Source organism: Protopterus annectens, chromosome 2.part2 (assembly GCF_019279795.1).
Source record: "Protopterus annectens isolate FY-2018-M chromosome 2.part2, PAN1.0, whole genome shotgun sequence".
Classification (NCBI taxonomy): Eukaryota; Metazoa; Chordata; order Ceratodontiformes; family Protopteridae; genus Protopterus; species Protopterus annectens.
Window position 1 is genome coordinate 575,909,310 of NC_056730.1, and position 21,257 is coordinate 575,930,566.

Genomic DNA, 21,257 nt, shown 5'->3' on the forward strand with positions numbered 1-21,257 from the left:
AAGTTTTTTACATGGCCCACTTCATTAGTAAGGGTATCTCATCCAGGGACAAGGAGGTCATAACATCCCTGTATTCTTCCTTTACAAGAGCCATTATTGAGTGCAATGCCCTTTTTGTCATGTGCCTCAGCAAAACACCCTGCCAAAAGAAAGACTACAACCATTTCTGACAAAAAAGGTCAAAGGACTAAGTTCACTATGTTATCCAAACAGACTAAAAAGCTTCTTGCTTTCCTCTGTCTCTCACTGGCCCCTATAAATGTCATCATTGGCTTGCTTTCCAGGCTAAGAAAGATCCTGCCTTAAGAGACTTCCTCTACCTCAGAAATAATGGTTATACTTAAAACTCTCACTACAAAGACCACAGCCTTCACTGCTACATAAACAAGCCACTTTTTATGGACAGGTTCTTGACACAAAAACCTTCAACTTCTGTAAAAAGCTCCTCTCATTATCAAACAATGTAGTTCAGCAACACAATGGCTGGATGGATAGTCATAAATGTAGTCCTTGGGTAAGTAGCATAGCCTTCATCAAACCAGATGGAAAATCCACATACTAACCTTTCCCAGCTGGATGGCTAAGATCTAATATTGGTTACTCAAGTCTAGTTGCCCAAGAAGAGGGGCATGTTTAACTAAGAATTCCATTTGCAAAATTATATTCAGTTGTTGTTGGGTCTTTCGGCTTTTCCCGGTTAGGGTAGCCACAGCAGAACTCCGGTCCGCTAATGATTGGCAGTTGATTTTTACGTACCGAGTTGCCAGCCGTGATGCACAACCTTCAATGAAGGCACGCCCATTCACGCATGTCTCCACGCAGAAGACGCTCTAGCTGAGAGTCGAACTGAACAGCGTCTTACTGTGAGGCGACAGTATACATATTAAATCTCTCTCTCTTACACACACACACACACACACACACACACACACACACACACACACACACACAAAAGCCCCTACTTGTAAAATAGGCAACCTCAGTAATCGCATGACACCCACTCACTGAATGAAATTGTCTGGAAGTCAAAATATCTGAAAAAAAAAATCATAATAGAGATGGATTCATCCATGTAATTTCCCACCACCAAAAGGACCATCAATAAATCAACAAACAACTGCTTGGCAAAAAGTAAATCAATAAGAAAACCATAAACTATAATGCTACATAGTGGTGTAAACATATAACTTGTGTCAATCCCCAGGTTAATCCATACCAAAAGATTGTTTCAGAGCTTCAGCTATGTACAAACAGCTTTCTCCTAAAAACTTTATCATTGATATTTGCCTTGCTGTAATTATAACTGTAAAAAAAATGTTTTTAAGTTTATTCTGTACCTCAGTGATTCTCACTGTTGCAAAATGTAATCTCTGCCATATTGTATGAGTACTACAGCCATAATTTGCTGTCTCTCTCTTTCATATATTGTATTATGTTGTTTTATGTTATTTTTGGAGCTTTTCTCCCCGGGCCTGCACTGAAAATGGACCTGTGTCCAGTCGGACTTTCCCGGTAAACAAGTGTAAAATAAAATAAAATAAATAAAAATAAACTTCCCTCCAATCTAAAGCCATTTGACATTCAGACATTTTCATTTGTGCAGAAGTTACTCACAGATTGACAGTTTACTGAGCTGTAATGCTGACCTTCGCTTTTGAAAAAAACAAATTCCCAGACTTTGTCAATAGCTCAAAGTGTAGAGAGGATTATTTATTTATTATATATTTATTTATTTTTGGAAAACATCTTTAAAACTGTTAAATTGATTACACACCCAGAAACACAGAAAAGTTATTGTGATTATGTAAACCACAGACTGCTGCAAGAAATCAAAGTCACATTAGTACTCTATGCTTATGTCCGAACAGATGAATCATACCTGTCAATTCCAAAAGAAGTAAAGTAGCTTAATAAGGTTATTTGTAAGGTTATATGGCAGTTTATATTGGAAATAAGCAGAGATATTAAAAAGGCTCTGTTTTTCATAATTATGCCGAAAAGTCTTCCAAGGTAAATACAACATCTGATTTAGTATGGAACCATACCTCTCAACCTTAGAGCAGGAAATCTGGACAAAGCGAAAAATAAAAGTGGGACACAGGTCCAAAAATAGTTATGCATCACAGACACCATTGAAACAACTGTAGCTGCAAACATTATACATCACTTATAATCTTTCTATCCCATTATTATATATGGCTCATTCAGTCCTGCCTTCTTTTGCATCAAAGAAAACCATGCTTTGAAATGACAAATGCATTAAAAATAATAAATAAAACACATTGCATCAACATCCTGCAACTTCCTACCTGCAAGCAACCACAGAGCTTTCACTGAAACTAGGGCTGCTTGTTTCCCCAGAATGATAGCTCTCCCTAATTAAGTCTAATGGTATACAATCTACCAGTATATGGACTACCTGAAATAAATGAAATTATGGCCTGTAAATTGAAAGTACACTTTGTTTAATTAAACTATATTTCTAAGCCCACTTACTGTATTTTTTCAATAACATCCCAATATCCATTTCCAGGTCACTTTACAAGACATTGGCAGTGGTAGACTTGGCATCCTTCAGAACCCCACAGGCCCACGCTAATACATTGTCCATTAAATGTAAATATCCATCCACTGTAAATGGCAAGAAGCTATGTCTTAAAAAATCTACTTCTGGCATGCGTACCCAAGTATTAGGTTTTGAAACAAAGAAACATATTCTCCACAGTCTAAGTCTCTGTCTTTAATAATCATCTACTGTTGCAGCACTCCCAACACATAAGCACACACATACACACTAAAATCCCCAACATTTAAAAAATGACATTGTGCCCACTTGATTTGCCAGTATTGATGATCCGCCAAAGCTATGCTTACTGTTGTCCAATCTACCACTGCTTAGAACCCACCAATGAAGAAACAGTACTAGGTGCTTTTTTGTTTGTCTGAAAAAACAATACAACTTTATATGCTACAGTCCCACATAGTCAGTCCACTACTGACCCATTAACCCTAGGCTGCTGAATCATTCTTACTCCCTGGAACTGCATTACCTCGGATGACTACTTTTATTTCCTAAGCAAAAGACACAAATTGGAAGATGAGGCAAAAATCCAGACATTCTTTAAAAATCCATACAGTTAAGAGGTATGAGTTCATGTTCAATACAATACTCTCCCTGTCAGGAACGCCGCAATTTAATAAAAGTGTACTCTTAATGTATGATATATTTGTGAGCTAACTTGTTTGTGTTCAGTTGGTAGACTGATCATTGCTAGCCTCTTTGTGCATGCGTCTCTCTCAGTCATGCACACATATACACACATACAAGCACACACTCTTCTTCTACTTTCACGCACACAATTCTGCTTTCATGCATGCACTCACTCACTCCATACTTACCTATTAACACAGGTAATTGCTGTCCCTTTCAAAGGCAACAGCAACAAATCCATACATGAGTCCCTCTTCAGCGAGAACACACACTCACACACACACTGATTGTTCGGCGCAAAATAATGGCGTAAACACACTGACCCTTTTTTGGCTCAAAAACAAAACTAGAAGGGTGCTTTGGCACATGCACACACCAACATTAGCATTACAGGTCATGGGAGCGAAAAACACAAAACAAAAAAAGTGTTTTGGGGCATGCGTACATCGATGTTGCAGTTAGAGGTTGAGGGCCGCATGGAAGAGCTCTGAGGGCCGCATGTGGCCCGAGGGCCACAGGTTAGACACATCTATGCTACAGCATTTTCTAAGGTAGGAGACCAGCAGAAAATAATAGACATAACACTTGCTTTCTTAAGATAAACTAGCAAGAATAAACTAAACGGCACCACTTTTTAAATATATAGAAATAAGTATTTCATGGAGCACAGCTTAATTATAAACAAATAAAGCTTAATTAAATCTAAACATGTAAACATGGTAGCAAAGTGTGTGACCACAGCACAAGTAATGTTTTAGTTTTAGCAGTTTCTTTTATACAGATCAGCACATTTCTCCCATACTCTAGAACAGACTACCTATCTATGTTAAACAGAGCTCCTCATTAGCACTCTTCAAGAAAAATCTTGATGATTGGATGGGAAATGGGAAATTCACCCCGGGGATCACTTCTGTGGCTCTGCTTGATGGGAGCACAGGAAAATAATTTTCTTGGGTGGCGAAAGCCAGGGTACATTTTTGGCTAGGCTTATATAGGCCCCAGGGCTGATAGCCTAGTACCTACCTATGAACCTATTTATTTCAGTGAGAAAATACTAATATTTCTGCTGTTGCAACTAACATGTAGCACTGTTTAGCTTACCTGAATATTTGTAGGCAGCGATCTTTTTTAATAGAAAACCTGATGTCAGGCAAAGACTGGATAAACCGATTACCCTTTTTATTTCCTCATCCTTTAGAACCAACTTCATTGCTATTTTTTTTTCAAATACTTAACTTTTGCTGGACTTGGGCTGGTCTTTCCATGGCAGAGTGACCCTATCTTGTCCTTAATCCACACTAAAACCCTTGTTCCTGGTTTTACCTTATCAGTCATATTTATAGGCATGTGTAGGAGTGCGTCTGCTCAGAGCATTGGGGTGGTCATGCCTCCAAAACTCACCTACACGCCTAGCCCAGCTGGAGTTCTGAGCTTCTGTCTCTTCTGGACCTACAGAAAGCGACCCACCTGTCACCAATGCATCATCCCCATTCTCTGCCTACAAAGAGAGGCAAGTGGATAGCACGTGTCTGAGCCTCCAACCAAAAATGGCTTGACTGGACTGTAGTTAGGATTTTATCCCTCAGTTTTCCTTTTTTCTTACTCTGCATAGTTATGATCAAACTGAATGTATTATCATGTTTTCCAAATATTCACAATTATGTCAAAGGTATGTTTTGTGATCATCGTATAATTTTTCATTACCTCTGTTAAACTTTACATATGCTCCATGTGTTTTCTTAACTTCCTTTTCTTTTCTGTGTCCTCTCTGAAAATGGGCTTTGCCCAGTAGTGATAATCCAGTCAACAGTATATAAACAAATGAAAATAAATAAATAAATAAATGGGTGAGTTCATTCACTGAAGTGGTCCTGAGTAACATTGCAGGAAGTTAATTTCATGTAACCATCATTTTATGACGGGGGAAAAAAGAAATACTTGTCGCACCTCAGTGCACCATTAAATTGTGTCATCGTATTCATGAAATATCCTGCCCAGAAATAGATAACCACACATACGTTCATAATGCAAAGCATCGTCGGAAATCTATAAGGATTCCCATTAAATATGAAAGGGTAAAACAGTACCAAAGCAAAAGGTGAAGGTAGTTGGCTTCTGTTGAGTGTCTTCCAAAAAAAAGCTGATCTAGTCCCAGTTATTCCATAAGACTCTACATGTATTCCACAAGAAGATGTACTGAGGATCACTACAGTGCATTCTTACCCAGGAGCATCGGGACACAGAATGTGTTCTCAGAAGGTATACTGAGGATCACTACAGTGCATTCTTACCCAGGAGCATCGGGGCACAGACTGTGTTCCCAGAAGGTGTACTGAAGTTCAATACAGTGCATTCTTACAGAAGAGCATGGGGGCACAGAATGCATTCCCAGACAGTGTGCTGACAATCAATGTAGTGCATTCTTACACAAGAGTACGGGGACACAGAATGTGTTCCCAGAAGGTGTACTGGGGATCACTACAGTGCATTCTTACCCAGGAGCATCATGTCACAGAATGTGTTCCCAGAAGGTGTATTAATGATCACTATAGTGCATTCTTACACAAGAGTGGGAGGGGGGAGGCACAGATTATGTTCCCAGAAGGTGTACTGAGGATCACTATAGTACATTCTTATAGAAGAGTGTGGGGGCACAGAATGTTTTCCAGAAGATGTAATGGCAATCAATACAGTGTATTCTTACACAAGACCATGGGGGCACAGGAAGTGTTCCCAGAATGTGTACTAAGGATCACTACAGTGCATTCTTACCCAGGAGCATCGGGGCACAGAATGTGTTCCCAGAAGGTGAACTAACGATCACTATAGTGCATTTTTACACAAGACCGGGGGGGGGGCACAGAATGTGTTCCCAGAAGGTGTACTAAGGGTCACTATAGTGCATTCTTACACAACAGCATGGAGGCACAGAATGTGTTCCCAGAATGTGTACTAAGGATCACTACAGTGCATTCTTACACAAGCGCGAGGGGGCACAGAATGTGTTCCCAGATGGTGTACTGACAATCAGTATAGTGCATTCTTACACAAGAGTACGGGGGCACTGAATTTGTTCCCAGGAGGTGTACTAAGGATCACTATAGTGCATTCTTACACAGCAGCATGAGGGCATAGAATGTGTTTCCAGAAAGTGTAGTAAGGATCACTACAGTGCATTCTTACACAAGAGTAGGGGGACAGAATGTGCTCCCAGAATGTGCAGTATAGATCAATAAGTGCATTCTTACTCAGAGGAGGGGGGGGGGGTTCAACACTGAGCCTGGACATAAGGAGCGGAGGAACAGTTATGCGGCACAGACTGCCAGCAGTGGGCAGACCAAGTAGGCACTGGTTCTTCATCTGCCGCTGCCAGACACACCTAAGTATGTGTACACTGATTGCTTAACTGCAGTGCATTTTGTAGGTTTATTCCAACTCACGTGACTTATTTGATGAACTTCAGTGTGGTCCTCGTCTCCCAGTTGTCTTTTCACAATTTGTCTACACGACTATACTTTTTTTTCCCATACAGAACTATAACTATTTTTCACTGTAACAGTATCGTAAAAGTTTAAAGACAGTAACTGTGTAGAGCTAATGTTGTTCTGCGAAGAGTTTCTTAAATTTACAGGCGGCCAGCCAACAACCATCCAGGTTTCTTAATACTTTTGGTTTATCATTTTATTTTTATTCTTCGGGCAGATATTTATTACAGGTAATATGCTCTGCCGTGCAGTGTTTGACTCAGTCAACCAATTATATGTTCTTAAGTTCTCAATTCTTTTTACATGCTTGCTTTATTGTATTCCTAGCAATAGCTAACATTACTGGGGTCACAACTGAGCTTGACTTTGGGAGCCACTCTGAACTTTGTTCACTTTTCAGTGATCGGTGGGATATACCTGGTCATGAGAGGACCCTAAGTGACACAAAGAGATAAGGAATCTCAGGATAAAAGATTAAACTGATGCTGTTTATCTCTTTTTGCTGTAGCAGCTTGTTGCTTTATTAGTACTAAGACAGCTGTAAAGTCCCTCAGGTCTAAGTTAACAAGAAAGATAATGCTGATGTATTGCTTATAGCAAGGGCCATACCCTACTGTATATCAAGATGGTGTCTATAGCAACATTGGACACAAGAAAAGGTGTCTTAATATTAATTTGTTGTTTGCAGCAGGCAGTGATTTAATTTGCGTAGTCTTACTGTGTTCACAAAAATCACGTTTCACAAATGGTTTCATTATAAACCTTTTAAACCTTTTACATTTACTGACAATGTGTTTTCCCATTAGATTTTTCTTTATTACCTGCAGTTCACCAGAATTATTGTTTAAATTATTTTTTCTCAAAATGTTAGAAAGCCTCAGAGTTGAATAACACATATTATAAAATGAATATAATCTGAAATACAAGTGATGAAACATAAATGAGAATTTCTTAAATGTGTTTAAATTTAAAAGAATATAAACCATTCAACTCATAAGTAAAGAATGAAAAAAAATACTGAAATGAAATATTCCAGTCACACAGAGTGTCGTAGATGATTTAATTTTGTACAACATCATCTTAAATTCAGTAGCGACATTAGAGATGGAGATATAAAAGACTGTCTACTCCCAGCTGAGTGAACTGGCACAGTTTATGTTTAGGTGTTTTGTCTTATCTTTTGTTGTATTGCTCAACCTTCCAGAAAAGAACACACTTCTCTAACATATTTTCTAAACCTAATAGAGTCAGAGTATATTATATTTGCGTGGTGTTTACCACAACAATATCCTCAGTTAAGTATGACATCACAAGTTTACTGGCTGTTGTATAACATCACTGTTGCACTTCTTACATCACATATTTTGATCCCATGCACAAGTGAACTGTGTATCATGGAAGTCATGCACTATCATTGTCAACCCTTTCTCCTTTTGCTATTTTATTTTATCTTATTTATTTATTTTTTTAACTGCAAAAAAAGGAATTGCATGACTGTATGGATTAATGAATGTAGAAAATAAAGGTAAAGTGGCAAACTGTTTCATTTGGTGTCTTCTTATATATATATATATATATATATATATATATATATATATATATATATATATATACACACACAGACACACACACACACACACACACACACACACACACACACACACATGCATGCATTCACACACTCACACACACACACACACACACACACACTCACATGCGCGCATTCGCACACTCACACACACACACACACACAGGTATATATATATATATATATATATATATATATATATATATATATATATATATATATACACACACACACACACACACACACACACACACATACACACAGTTAGTTTTCATTTATCTTTTAATGCTCTGGCATAATTTGACCATCATGCAGAATTCTCCAAAGCATGACCTCTTTTTACTCTTTTTATGAATATTACTTTAAGGTGGTCCCTGTGGGTAGGTGGGTGGTTTTATGCTCGTTATCCAGCTGCTGAGCACATGGGAGCCTTTCTTCTGTGCAACATAAGAAAGGAGGACTGATCCAAAACCACGTCTGTCCTTAATGGAATAAGATTATATATGTCACACCACAAATGGGTTCTTTTTGGTCCAGTGGACTTTCTTGGTAAACAAATTCCAATAAATAAACAAACAATAAATAAGTAAAGGGGGCTGTCTATTATCATCCACATTTACTTCACGCTGTCAGACTGTGTGTACATTGCTTAGGGCATTAACCAGTATTCTTTGATCATCACAAGTTCCTTCATGGTTTCTTATTTTATATCGCACTGTGAAAACCCGTACTCTGATCGGATGAATGAGAAGAACCCCCAGCATGTCCTGCACAGTTTGTTACATGTTTACTGCTTCCATGAGGTACCCACTGCCAAAAGCATCCTTCTCTACACTTTTACAAAGCAGCTAAAATTTCATTGACATCTAAAGTACTTCTTCTCTGGGGAGTGAATGCTTTTCTTACAGATGTGTAAAGTACAAAGAAAACAAACTTTCACAAGGCAGCGTGATATGACAAAGGGCACAAAATTAGTGTAAAGAGCATCAGTCCTTTAATGAAACAGCACAGCTGTCCTCACCTAGGATTTCCCACCCTACCAGCAGTTCTGATTCTGTTATATGCAATCCAAGCACCACCTGTATCCTTCTAAGGCATGTGTGCAAACTGACACAGGTTGTGTTGTCTCTCCCAGCATTCCAATAGGCATCCTTCATCATCATCTTCATGACTAGCTCAGGACCACTTGCTGTTCCATTCCATGTCTGCCCATTTCTTGGGCACTTTACATACCACAGTCTGCTTGTTATCACATTTCTCCAAGGCTTTTGTTTCCCTTCTGTGACTTCTCCAACTGCTCTGAGATTGATTGATTTAGGCGTTCAGTCCATTCAGATGTCCATGTTGTCTTTCATCACATCAGAGGCATCAGAGTAACTTCCGTGGACATTAATGGTGCCCACTCTTAGACCTTTCTTAGAAGGACTGCTAGATTTTGCACAATATTGGTGCTCTAATTACATATTCATGTTAAGTGAATCCGTGGACTTGTTCCTTATATCACTCACCTGGAACATCTGCATCTCTCCCTTCCCCTAGTCACAGGCTATAGCAAATGTGCTTGCAGAAAAAATTCACAACCATTACCCTAAACAAAAAAATATGTAAGAGTACTACATAGACAATGGAAGATACTCCTTATATATAACTACAAACACAATCCGACACCAAATGAAGAAATAAATGTCTTAATCCTTATTATTCATATTAAATAAAATGATAGCATGGAAACACATCCCTGTAGCATGTAAACACATCCCTGTAGTATGTAAACACATCCCTGACCTGTGGCAGTAGTCTGTAGTGATACCAGTTCAGAAACTGGATGGGTTAGTTCACATCAGACCCTAATATCTTCTGATGTTCTGATCTGACCTACGTTCTGTGTAATATCTTGGAGAAGTTCATAAAGGAGCTGGTCCAAAATGACATGGGAACCTACTTCTGTTATGTATGAAACAGTACTGCTCTTCATTAAGAGGGGATCTTGCCTTTTGAATCTTGTGGCATTCCCTGGAGAGGCAAAATCCACAATTAATGAAGGGCTAATAGTTTGTGTTGCTTATCTTGAGCTTGTGAAGGCATTCGACACAACCATGTATATGTGAATAATTGGCAGATTAGCCATGTCAAGTCGTATATAATTCAACAAGTAAAACACTGCTTAAGCAACAGAACACAAGTTAAGGCACAGATGGTTTCCCGTCAATCCCAACAGGTCCTACCAATGGTGACCCGCAGCAATATCTACAGGACCCACTTATTTTTGAATAATTATTCTCGAGTATAAATGTGGGGAATAGAATGCATGTAACTAATTATACTGATAATTACTAACTGGGCAACATAATTACTTCAATAAAAGATGCAGACTTTCTCCAAGACGGCATACAAAAAATACACTCCACCCCATCCCCATTGCTATAGTAATGGATTTACCTTTAATGTTAGTAATTCTAACAGCATGATGCCTGACAAAAGCCATAAGTTATTATGGCAGACAACAAATAATTCTTTGAAAAGTGCATACTACCAAAGCCAGGAAGGCATATTTTATAGCCCATTTTATTCTAAAGGACACATTTCGTCACTGGAGGAAAATTGTTATAGCACTTTATACCTCACTTGAGCTACTGCTTTTTTAGCCTTAAATCAAGTGATCTGAGACAAAAAAACTTGAAAAGGTACAGTAACTCACAGGGTTGAAAAACTTGAATGATTCAGAAAGGCTTCAGGAGCTACAATTAAATTCTGTTTCTTATAGGTTACTTTTATAGGTGACCTCTATCTGGTCTATAAGGCAATGTCTGATCAGGTTCTGTTTGAAATTCTGTGCCTAAAAAGTAAAGCTTGAGAACCTAGAACCAGATCTGGGAGTCTAATACTAAGGATAAATATCAGCAATTGTCAAAAAGTGAGATAAATTACAAAAGTCTTCATAGAAGTTTGGAAGAAGCTTTCCCTACCAAAGGAAATTGAAACCTGACAAAAATTACATTATTTTGTATACACAGACATACGCTGACACATACAGGTACACACACACACACACACACACGCGCGCGCGCGCACGCACGCACGCACACACACACACACACTATTTCCCAGAACGAGATGTTAAAGAGTACCTATCCAGCACCAATACCCGTCTTTCCCAAGTTTATGTCACATTGCCAGAAGTTAGGTAAAAGTAACAAAATAAGAACACATTTCACTCTTAAAAATATGCCCACCCTTAATTACATAAATGGTAGCAATGAGCTCTGAGCAGTCACCCTTCATACGGTGGGCACAACCCGGTAAGTGCCAGTGAAATGGTCAGCCACAAGCATTCACAGTTAAACAATAAAATTATTTGCCTAAAATAAATATGTTAAAGCACTTCTTTCCAAATAAATAAGCAAAATGAACAGAACTCGTACAAGAATTGAAAATAAAATACTTAACAGACAGCTATTCAAAAAAATCTAACATCTGAACTAGAAATTATTAGCTTCTGGCCAAAGACATGTTATGTCCTTACTGTTTCTGGCTTATAAAGCCAAACTACAATTTCCAGACTCCTTACAGATTATGTCTCCAATGATATCCTCCAGTAAGCACAGCAAAGCAGTAACTCCTGTAACTTACTGACAATCTCTCTCACAAAGCAGTAACTCCTGTAAATTACTGAAAATCTCTCTCACAAAGCAGTAACTCCTGTAACGTACTGACAATCTCTCTCACAAAGCAGTAACTCCTGTAACGTACTGACAATCTCTCTCACAAAGCAGTAACTCCTGGAACTTACTGACAATCTCTCTCACAAAGCAGTGACTCCTGTAACTTACTGACAATCTCTCTCACAAAGCAGTAACTCCTGTAACTTACTGACAATCTCTCTCACAAAGCAGTAACTCCTGTAACGTACTGACAATCTCTCTCACAAAGCAGTAACTCCTGTAACGTACTGACAATCTCTCTCACAAAGCAGTAACTCCTGTAACTTTCTGACAATCTCTCTCACAAAGCAGTAATTCCTGTAACTTACTGACAATCTCTCTCACAAAGCAGTAACTCCTGCAACTTACTGACAATCTCTCTCACAAAGCAGTAACTCCTGCAATTTACTGACCTCTCACAAAGCAGTAACTCCTGTAACTTACTGACAATCTCTCTCACAAAGCAGTAACTCCTGCAACTTACTGACAATCTCTCTCACAAAGCAGTAACTCCTGCAATTTACTGACCTCTCACAAAGCAGTAACTCCTGTAACTTACTGACAATCTCTCTCACAAAGCAGTAACTCCTGTAACGTACTGACAATCTCTCTCACAAAGCAGTAACTCCTGTAACGTACTGACAATCTCTCTCACAAAGCAGTAACTCCTGCAAATTACTGACAATCTCTCTCACAAAGCAGTAACTCCTGTAACTTACTGACAATCTCTCTCACAAAGCAGTAACTCCTGTAACTTACTGACAATCTCTCTCACAAAGCAGTAACTCCTGTAACTTACTGACAATCTCTCTCACAAAGCAGTAACTCCTGTAACATACTGACAATCTCTCTCACAAAGCAGTAACTCCTGCAACTTACTGACAATCTCTCTCACAAAGCAGTAACTCCTGCAATTTACTGACCTCTCACAAAGCAGTAACTCCTGTAACTTACTGACAATCTCTCTCACAAAGCAGTAACTCCTGTAACTTACTGACAATCTCTCTCACAAAGCAGTAACTCCTGTAACGTACTGACAATCTCTCTCACAAAGCAGTAACTCCTGTAACATACTGACAATCTCTCTCACAAAGCAGTAACTCCTGTAACATACTGACAATCTCTCTCACAAAGCAGTAACTCCTGTAACATACTGACAATCTCTCTCACAAAGCAGTAACTCCTGCAACTTACTGACAATCTCTCTCACAAAGCAGTAACTCCTGCAATTTACTGACCTCTCACAAAGCAGTAACTCCTGTAACTTACTGACAATCTCTCTCACAAAGCAGTAACTCCTGCAACTTACTGACAATCTCTCTCACAAAGCAGTAACTCCTGTAACGTACTGACAATCTCTCTCACAAAGCAGTAACTCCTGCAACTTACTGACAATCTCTCTCACAAAGCAGTAACTCCTGTAACTTACTGACAATCTCTCTCACAAAGCAGTAACTCCTGTAACGTACTGACAATCTCTCTCACAAAGCAGTAACTCCTGTAACGTACTGACAATCTCTCTCACAAAGCAGTAACTCCTGTAACGTACTGACAATCTCTCTCACAAAGCAGTAACTCCTGCAATTTACTGACCTCTCACAAAGCAGTAACTCCTGCAATTTACTGACCTCTCACAAAGCAGTAACTCCTGTAACTTACTGACCTCTCACAAAGCAGTAACTCCTGTAACTTACTGACCTCTCACAAAGCAGTAACTCCTGTAACGTACTGACAATTTCTCTCACAAAGCAGTAACTTCTGCAATTTACTGACCTCTCACAAAGCAGTAACTCCTGTAACTTACTGACAATCTCTCTCACAAAGCAGTAACTCCTGTAACTCACTGACAATCTCTCTCACAAAGCAGTAACTCCTGTAACGTACTGACAATCTCTCTCACAAAGCAGTAACTCCTGTAACGTACTGACAATCTCTCTCACAAAGCAGTAACTCCTGTAACTTACTGACAATCTCTCTCACAAAGCAGTAACCCCTGTAACTTACTGACAATCTCTCTCACAAAGCAGTAACTCCTGTAACTTACTGAAAATCTCTCTCACAAAGCAGTAACTCCTGTAACTTACCGACAATCTCTCTCACAATGCAGTAACTCCTGTAACTTACCGACAATCTCTCTCACCTTTGTAAGTCCCCAAACAAGATTTTCTATGTCTTTTTGTTTCCACGGTTACCTATGTCTTGGAAGAAAAAATCCCCACAAGCTCCTTCCCTAATAAGTCACTGTCATTATGTGACCCCTATTACCCAGTATCTCCAAACAACAGACATTGCAGCAATGATTTCATTTGTGTGGAAAGTTTAATTTCATTTTAAACTGTAATACATATGCACAGTAGCAAATCCAACTACATGCCATTTACACGTTTTCTTTCATATGTTACACTTAATTGAAAAGTAAGTGCCACGTCCCTTCTTTTATCTTTTAAACAATTGTTCGCACATATTTTCAGTTAATATAACTCTAATATAGCTAGCTTGCTCTCCTGCATTTTCATTAGAAAAACAGCAGCATTTCCTAAATTATTGTTAGGTATCACAATATGTATAAAATAAAAATACATATAATAAAGGGGCCACACAATCAGCTGTAAGACCATGATCACTATTGCTGAATGTACAGTACCAGCAGATTCTTAGAAGTGAACTTGTTTATTCAAAAGCAAGACTTCTGACTGCCAAACTTTAATCTTAACAACTTTATTTTATCTGTGGTGAACTCCAGGAGGATAAAAGCTCTGAAACTGTCAGTCCAATTAAATGTTTTATTCAAACCAGTGAAGGTCCAATCAAATACAGGAAATGGGGACCAATGAAGATTGATTTGGTTTCAGCCAACCAGTACTGAGGAAATGGAAGATTTGCCAAAGGAGGGGGTTGAGTCCAGTACATCATTAAAGTATACTTGCCCCATAATGAATACTTGACCATCTGTGAAGCAGGATGCCTAGTAGTTTAGAACAAGCTTAGCCAGAAAGTAAAGCTAGTATAATTTCAAACTTTTGAGAAGTGATAATTTAATTAGTTTACGTTCCTGGCTAAAGAAATTACTGTAAACTAGTGGAATAATGGATTCTAAAGATCTACAAAACAGTAACCAGGAGGTTCATAGCCAATGGACGAAACCACCATATTTAGGATATGTAAGGGTTTATTGTAATGATCTATGAAAATATGAAATGTGTGGCCACTAATTACCAGGAGCCCATGTATTAGTGAACATGGGTGAGAAAGAAAAGAAAATCTGAGAGGCTGGAAACAAGGGGACATAATCTTTATAACAGTGTATGTAAGGATTGACATGTTGTGGGAATAACAGCACAGTGTAATGGGATGAAAACTATTGGTCCCAACATCCAAAGTGAGAGCTGAAAGGTACTATACACCTCGGACATGAAAGGTGCGGAGGTTGAATATTGCTATGGCTACTGCTCTCTGGTAGTTCAAATGCTATTACAGTGGTGGGGGTACCATGGGGTTACCATGGCATACCACAAACCTGTAGATTAGAGCGAGGGAAATAATATAAGTGAGAACACATGGCCATCACAGAGCATTGGCACCAGGTGCTGTGAGTGACACAGGTTGTTATAGCTGGATGTACTAGCCACTCTGGGAAAATGGAGACTGTGTCAGACAGAAAGTAAGGCAGAGGGGATACCTGTCCTCTTAGAGATCCTGATTCCAGGTAAAAATGCATTTGAGGCAGAATGATGTGTATACATTCATTATTTAGTTGAGCGTTGGAATGAATCATAAACTCTTTCTTCAGTCTGGGCTAGATTTGGTAGTGTGGGTTACTGTGAGATTGTTGATATGATGAGTAAGGAGAAGCAACCAAATAGATACAAGAGAACAGGTAGTAGATGATATAACAAAATCACAGATACTAGTAAACTGATGACTGATTTTCTAGATAGGCCCTGAGCAATGACACTGTAATGGTACACTGTCCAGTGGAGAACTGGTGATAGGTTATCAGCTAGTCCATAGAGACTGTCTATCACTCAATGCCTGTGGACCTCACAGAGGAGGTTCCAGCTGACAGCACACCAGTCATGGGCCAACTTATGAGTCAGGGACCAATAGCTGCCTGAACTTGTTTTACTGTAGTTTGTTCCTTTGCTTTGTGTCCAGGCCTGCTCATGACAAATGGTAATGCTGCAATGGTGCACTGTAGTGAGAAGACATACTGTGACTCCTTGGTGTACAGACGATGTCATGTTGTGCCATCACTGCCTACTATTGGTTTGTGTCAGTGAGTTTGGAAATGGACTTGGTGGGGTCAGTCTAGAAGCAGTAACATAAAAACGCATGCTAGTCATATCAGTCTTAAGTGTTGTGCCATGGTTCGGGACTTACCTCTAATTTATGATGGTTCAGACCTTGAGAATAAAGAAAGTCAAGGAGGCATAGATGAGTTGGGATTAATCACCACGATCAACCTTAGGTTTGTGCCAGTCAGTATTTTGATTGACTCAGGGAACACATCAGGATCTCAGGGAAACTGGATGGCTCTGGCCCTGGAGATGGGCTGAGTCAATCACTATCAAGAAAAGGTCAAGGATGTTCATCACAGAACTGAAAAACAGATTGATTATGTCAGTGGATATCTGGGGAACACATAAGAACCCCCCGGATGGGAGACTCACACGCCGTACTGAATCTTGCTGCTGCTGGGGGCGGGGTAGAAGTAGTGGTAGAGTGGGTGCTGAGAACTGATGTAAACTACTGACACTTTAAATGTAGATGTGACTAGGATTCAACCTTTGTTATCCCCAACAGCACTTTTATCTTAATAAGCGTGACATCTTCAGACAATACACATAATACAATGACATCTGAAGTACAAAGAAAGTCGAAATATTTGTTAAATAAACTAGTTTTTTTGGTCTTCTTGTTTCATTCTTTCTGGCTTACCACAGTACCCCATCCATTGCCAGGCCTATCAGCCTTTCCTACAGCATCTGCACTCTCTCTGTTCTTGTTCTAAGGCTAGGGTCATACTGGAGCCTAAGAGCACCCTAGGGGTGCTGTGCCATTGCTTGCTTCCACAGGGGATCTCTGCATTCACCTGTTTACATCTGAGGACTGCTCTCCCCCCTCTATGGCTCATCCCTTCCTGCCAGCACCTCAGATGCCTAAGACACTAATCAAACTTGGCTCACTTTGTCCATACTTTAGGCTTTATCCCTCTATGCCACAGCACTGGCCAATAAATTGAATATTTTATAAAAACTTAAAAACACAAAGGTAGTTTTGATCAGTTTGACATAAACTGCTAGCAGTTTTTTCAGATGTAACAATCGAGTGAGTGTGGTGTGAATGGGAGAATATACTATAAATTCGAGAGTTGAATTTGGGGGGTATATTTCACATCTGCTGTGTTTTGTTGTTGACTAATGGAACCCCCTTCAGATCTTGAGTCAAGATTGTTCCATGCAAATGGATTTAACCTCGGCAATCTTCTTTGAAGAATTTGTTGGGTCACAGGAAGAAGCCCATGTGGAAAGAGGAAGACTATGGAATGTCCAGGTGGGTTTTGTCACTGAGGATATATCTTCTCCAGGGATCCACCAGGTATCATTCTAGTTGAAAAAGATAATTAGCTAAGTAGGTTGGGACTTGATTAAGCCCCTGTGAATTAGGGGACTTGACTCTTCTATGCTGCAGATTAGGGTAATATGAGAAGTGCACCAGTGAAATTAGATACAGAAGATAAGGAGACCAATGATAGTGTAGGAAAGTACACCAACAGAGTTCTGTTTACCTCTCATAAAGACCTATAGTATGAGAGAGAGTGGTATGCAATCAGGAGGTTGTTGTTCTTCTTTCGGCTTTTCCCGGTTAGGGGTCGCCACAGTGGAACTCCGGTCCGCTAATGATTGGCAGTAGATTTTTACAATACCGAGGTGACACCCAACCTTCAACGAAGGCACGCCCATTCATGCATGTCTTTCGAATGCCACTCGACCACGAGGAGGATATGCAGACTCCACACAGAAGGTGCACCAGCTGAGAATTGAATGGGAGAACCTCTTGCTGTGAGATGACAACACTACCGCTGCACCACCGCAATCAGGAGGTCTAATTAGGGAAGAGAGATTTTTATAGATAATTTAACCATAGGATCATAGGAGATCACTAGGCTATTGATCCAGAGGGCATTTCAAGCCTAGCTGTTTCATCCCAATGTAATACCATAGAAATGTTAGTTAATACCCAAGATTGCATTTAGTAATGACTGCCCATGTCCAGAAGGGTTGTGGGTGCTATTCCCAGTAAGAATTTATGGTGCCCCATTCACTCATCCAGGTTCCTTTTGAACAGTGTCATAGAGGTGCTCTGTTTCACATGAATAGGTAGCCTATTCCAGAGACACAGCAGTCACTGGGAGATAAATCTGTCCCTCCAGCATGTTGTATTTAAGTCGCAGGCCATATTTAAGTCCCTGGACTGGGTGGCCCTAGTCCCATAGGATTTACAGATATGCAGCAAGTTCATTAGGTTTGGGTCTGAGATTGCTCTATAAGCCAGGCATAAGTCTCCCTTAAGAAGTCTATATGATACAGAGTAAAGTGACAGTGACTTTAGTCAGTTTGTGTAAGGCACATGGTGGAGTCTGTTGATCTTCTTTGTTAGAAACCTCTGAGGTCTCTCCAGTTGCTGTAGGTGCTTTGTATAGTACATGCCGAATGGGGCATTATACTCAATTATGGGCCAGATTAGTGCCAAATATAGAGGTGTTATAACCTTTTTTGCTCTTGAGGTGATTCCTTTACTAATCAAGTGTGCTACATAGAAATCCTTCCTTACTACAGTAGATGCACGGTGATCAAAGTTAATGTCTAATCAGGTGTGCTACATAGAAATCCTTCCTTACTACAGCAGATGCATTGTGCTACATAGAAATCCTTCCTTACTACAGTAGATGCATGGTGATCAAAGTTAATGTCTAATCAAGTGTGCTACATTGAAATCCTTCCTTACTACAGTAGATGCACGGTGATCAAAGTTAATGTCTTGAGGTGATTCCTTTACTAATCAGGTGTGCTACATAGAAATCCTTCCTTACTACAGCAGATGCACGGTGATCAAAGTTAATGTCTTGAGGTGATTCCTTTACTAATCAAGTGTGCTACATAGAAATCCTTCCTTACTACAGTAGATGCACGGTGATCAAAGTTAATGTCTTGAGGTGATTCCTTTACTAATCAAGTGTGCTACATAGAAATCCTTCCTTACTACAGCAGATGCATGGTGCTACATAGAAATCCTTCCTTACTACAGTAGATGCACGGTGATCAAAGTTAATGTCTTGAGGTGATTCCTTTACTAATTAGGTGTGCTACATAGAAATCCTTCCTTACTACAGAAGATGCATTGTGCTACATAGAAATCCTTCCTTACTACAGTAGATGCACGGTGATCAAAGTTAATGTCTTGAGGTGATTCCTTTACTAATCAGGTGTGCTACATAGAAATCCTTCCTTACTACAGAAGATGCATTGTGCTACATAGAAATCCTTCCTTACTACAGTAGATGCACGGTGATCAAAGTTAATGTCTTGAGGTGATTCCTTTACTAATCAGGTGTGCTACATAGAAATCCTTCCTTACTACAGCAGATGCACGGTGATCAAAGTTAATGTCTTGAGGTGATTCCTTTACTAATCAGGTGTGCTACATAGAAATCCTTCCTTACTACAGTACATGCATGGTGATCAAAGTTAATGTCACCGTCAACTTGTAAACCAAGTCCCTTACCACTTTGTGGGTACTTAGGGTATCATTGTTGATTTGATAGTGTAAAGGGACATTGTTAGTGCTAAAGAAAATGATGATGCATCTCTTTGCATTCAGTTTGAGGCCATGACTAAGACATCAGTATTTGGTCTGAGTAAGTCCCTCCAGGAAGATACTGACATCATTTGGGGATCCAGTAATTGCACCCAGTTTGCAGTCATCTGCAGACTTGGTCAGCCACAACCCCTTAATTTTGAGCTGAACGTCTGAGAAGCATATACCAAACAGAAGGAGGTCCAGCACTGACCCCTGTGGTACCCCACTGGTAACAGGTCTGCTGGTTGATGTGGAGTCACCCACTTTGACAGTGTACTTCCAGTTTCTGAGCCAGTTAGCAACCCATCTTACAACAAAGGGGTTTATGTTCAGTTTGCTAAGTTTATCAGTAATGCCTGAGTGTGGGATTGTGTCAAAAGCCTTTGCCAAGTCGAGGAATGCTGTGGGCACAGATTCGCCCTCATCAATGGCCCTGGTCACATTTTTGAAAAAATCCACAAGATTTAGCAGGCAGGTCTGCCCTTGAAAAAGCCAAATTGGGTAGAATCCAGGGTCTGAAGGTCGCCTATGTCTTTATTTATGAGGTCCCAATTCATACATTCTTACAGATGAGGCTGGTCAAGCTTATGGGTCTGTAATTCCCTGGGTCTGTTGCTAGGCAACCTTTGTGGAGGGGAATAACTGTTGCTGCTCTCCATTCTGCAGGAACAAAGCCTGTGGTTAGACTATGATTGAAAAGGATACTTAATGGTGATGCTAGTTCATATTTTAACCTGTTTAGAAGACAGCCTGGGATGCCATCTGGTCCTATAGAGGCTGTGTTTTTTGCCTTGGGCAAGACTTTGATGATCTGTTCTTCAGATTTGTAGGGTTGGGTGGGGAGTTTGGGGCAAGGTTTGTGATAGCTTTGAAGGGGATAAGGGGGTGAAATTTTCCCCAAACCTATCCACTAGCAGGTTTGCTATCTCTGTGGGGTCAGTGTGTGTGTTATACTGTTGGTCACTAGTTCTGCACATGCTTGGGTCCTACCTTTTAGGCTACATACATAGCTGTAAAAGGCCTTATGGTTATCCTTGGCTGTGCTATCTAAGTTTTTTTTCATAGAGGCCCTTAGAGTATTTGGCAAGTTGTCTTATTTGCCTGTTTAGGCTGAGGAGGGTGCTTTTCCATTGTTGGGGTCTCGCCTTTGTTCTCATGGACAGCAACATTTTGCATTTATTGTAAAGTTTGTTGATGCTGGATGTCCACCACGGGGTTTGTTTATACTTGGGACTCTGGCTTTGATTCTTTCTGGTACAACCAAGTCTATACACATATTCAAGTGACTGTACAGGGCTTTAGTGTAAGCTTTAGTGTAGTTACCACTTCCAGCTGAGGGTGAGGCTTGGAATGCATTTATATCTTCACCTAGAAGGGAATAGTTTGCCTTGGTGAAGTTTTTTGTCTGATTT

At 39.8% G+C, this 21,257-nt stretch overlaps 1 protein-coding gene across 2 annotated transcripts in view; it reads left to right on the plus strand.

The window, feature by feature from the left end:
• The window catches only part of RPS6KL1 (ribosomal protein S6 kinase like 1), a 491,164-nt gene that overhangs the window by 420,017 nt on the left and 49,890 nt on the right, over positions 1–21,257 (plus strand). The window lies entirely within an intron of this gene.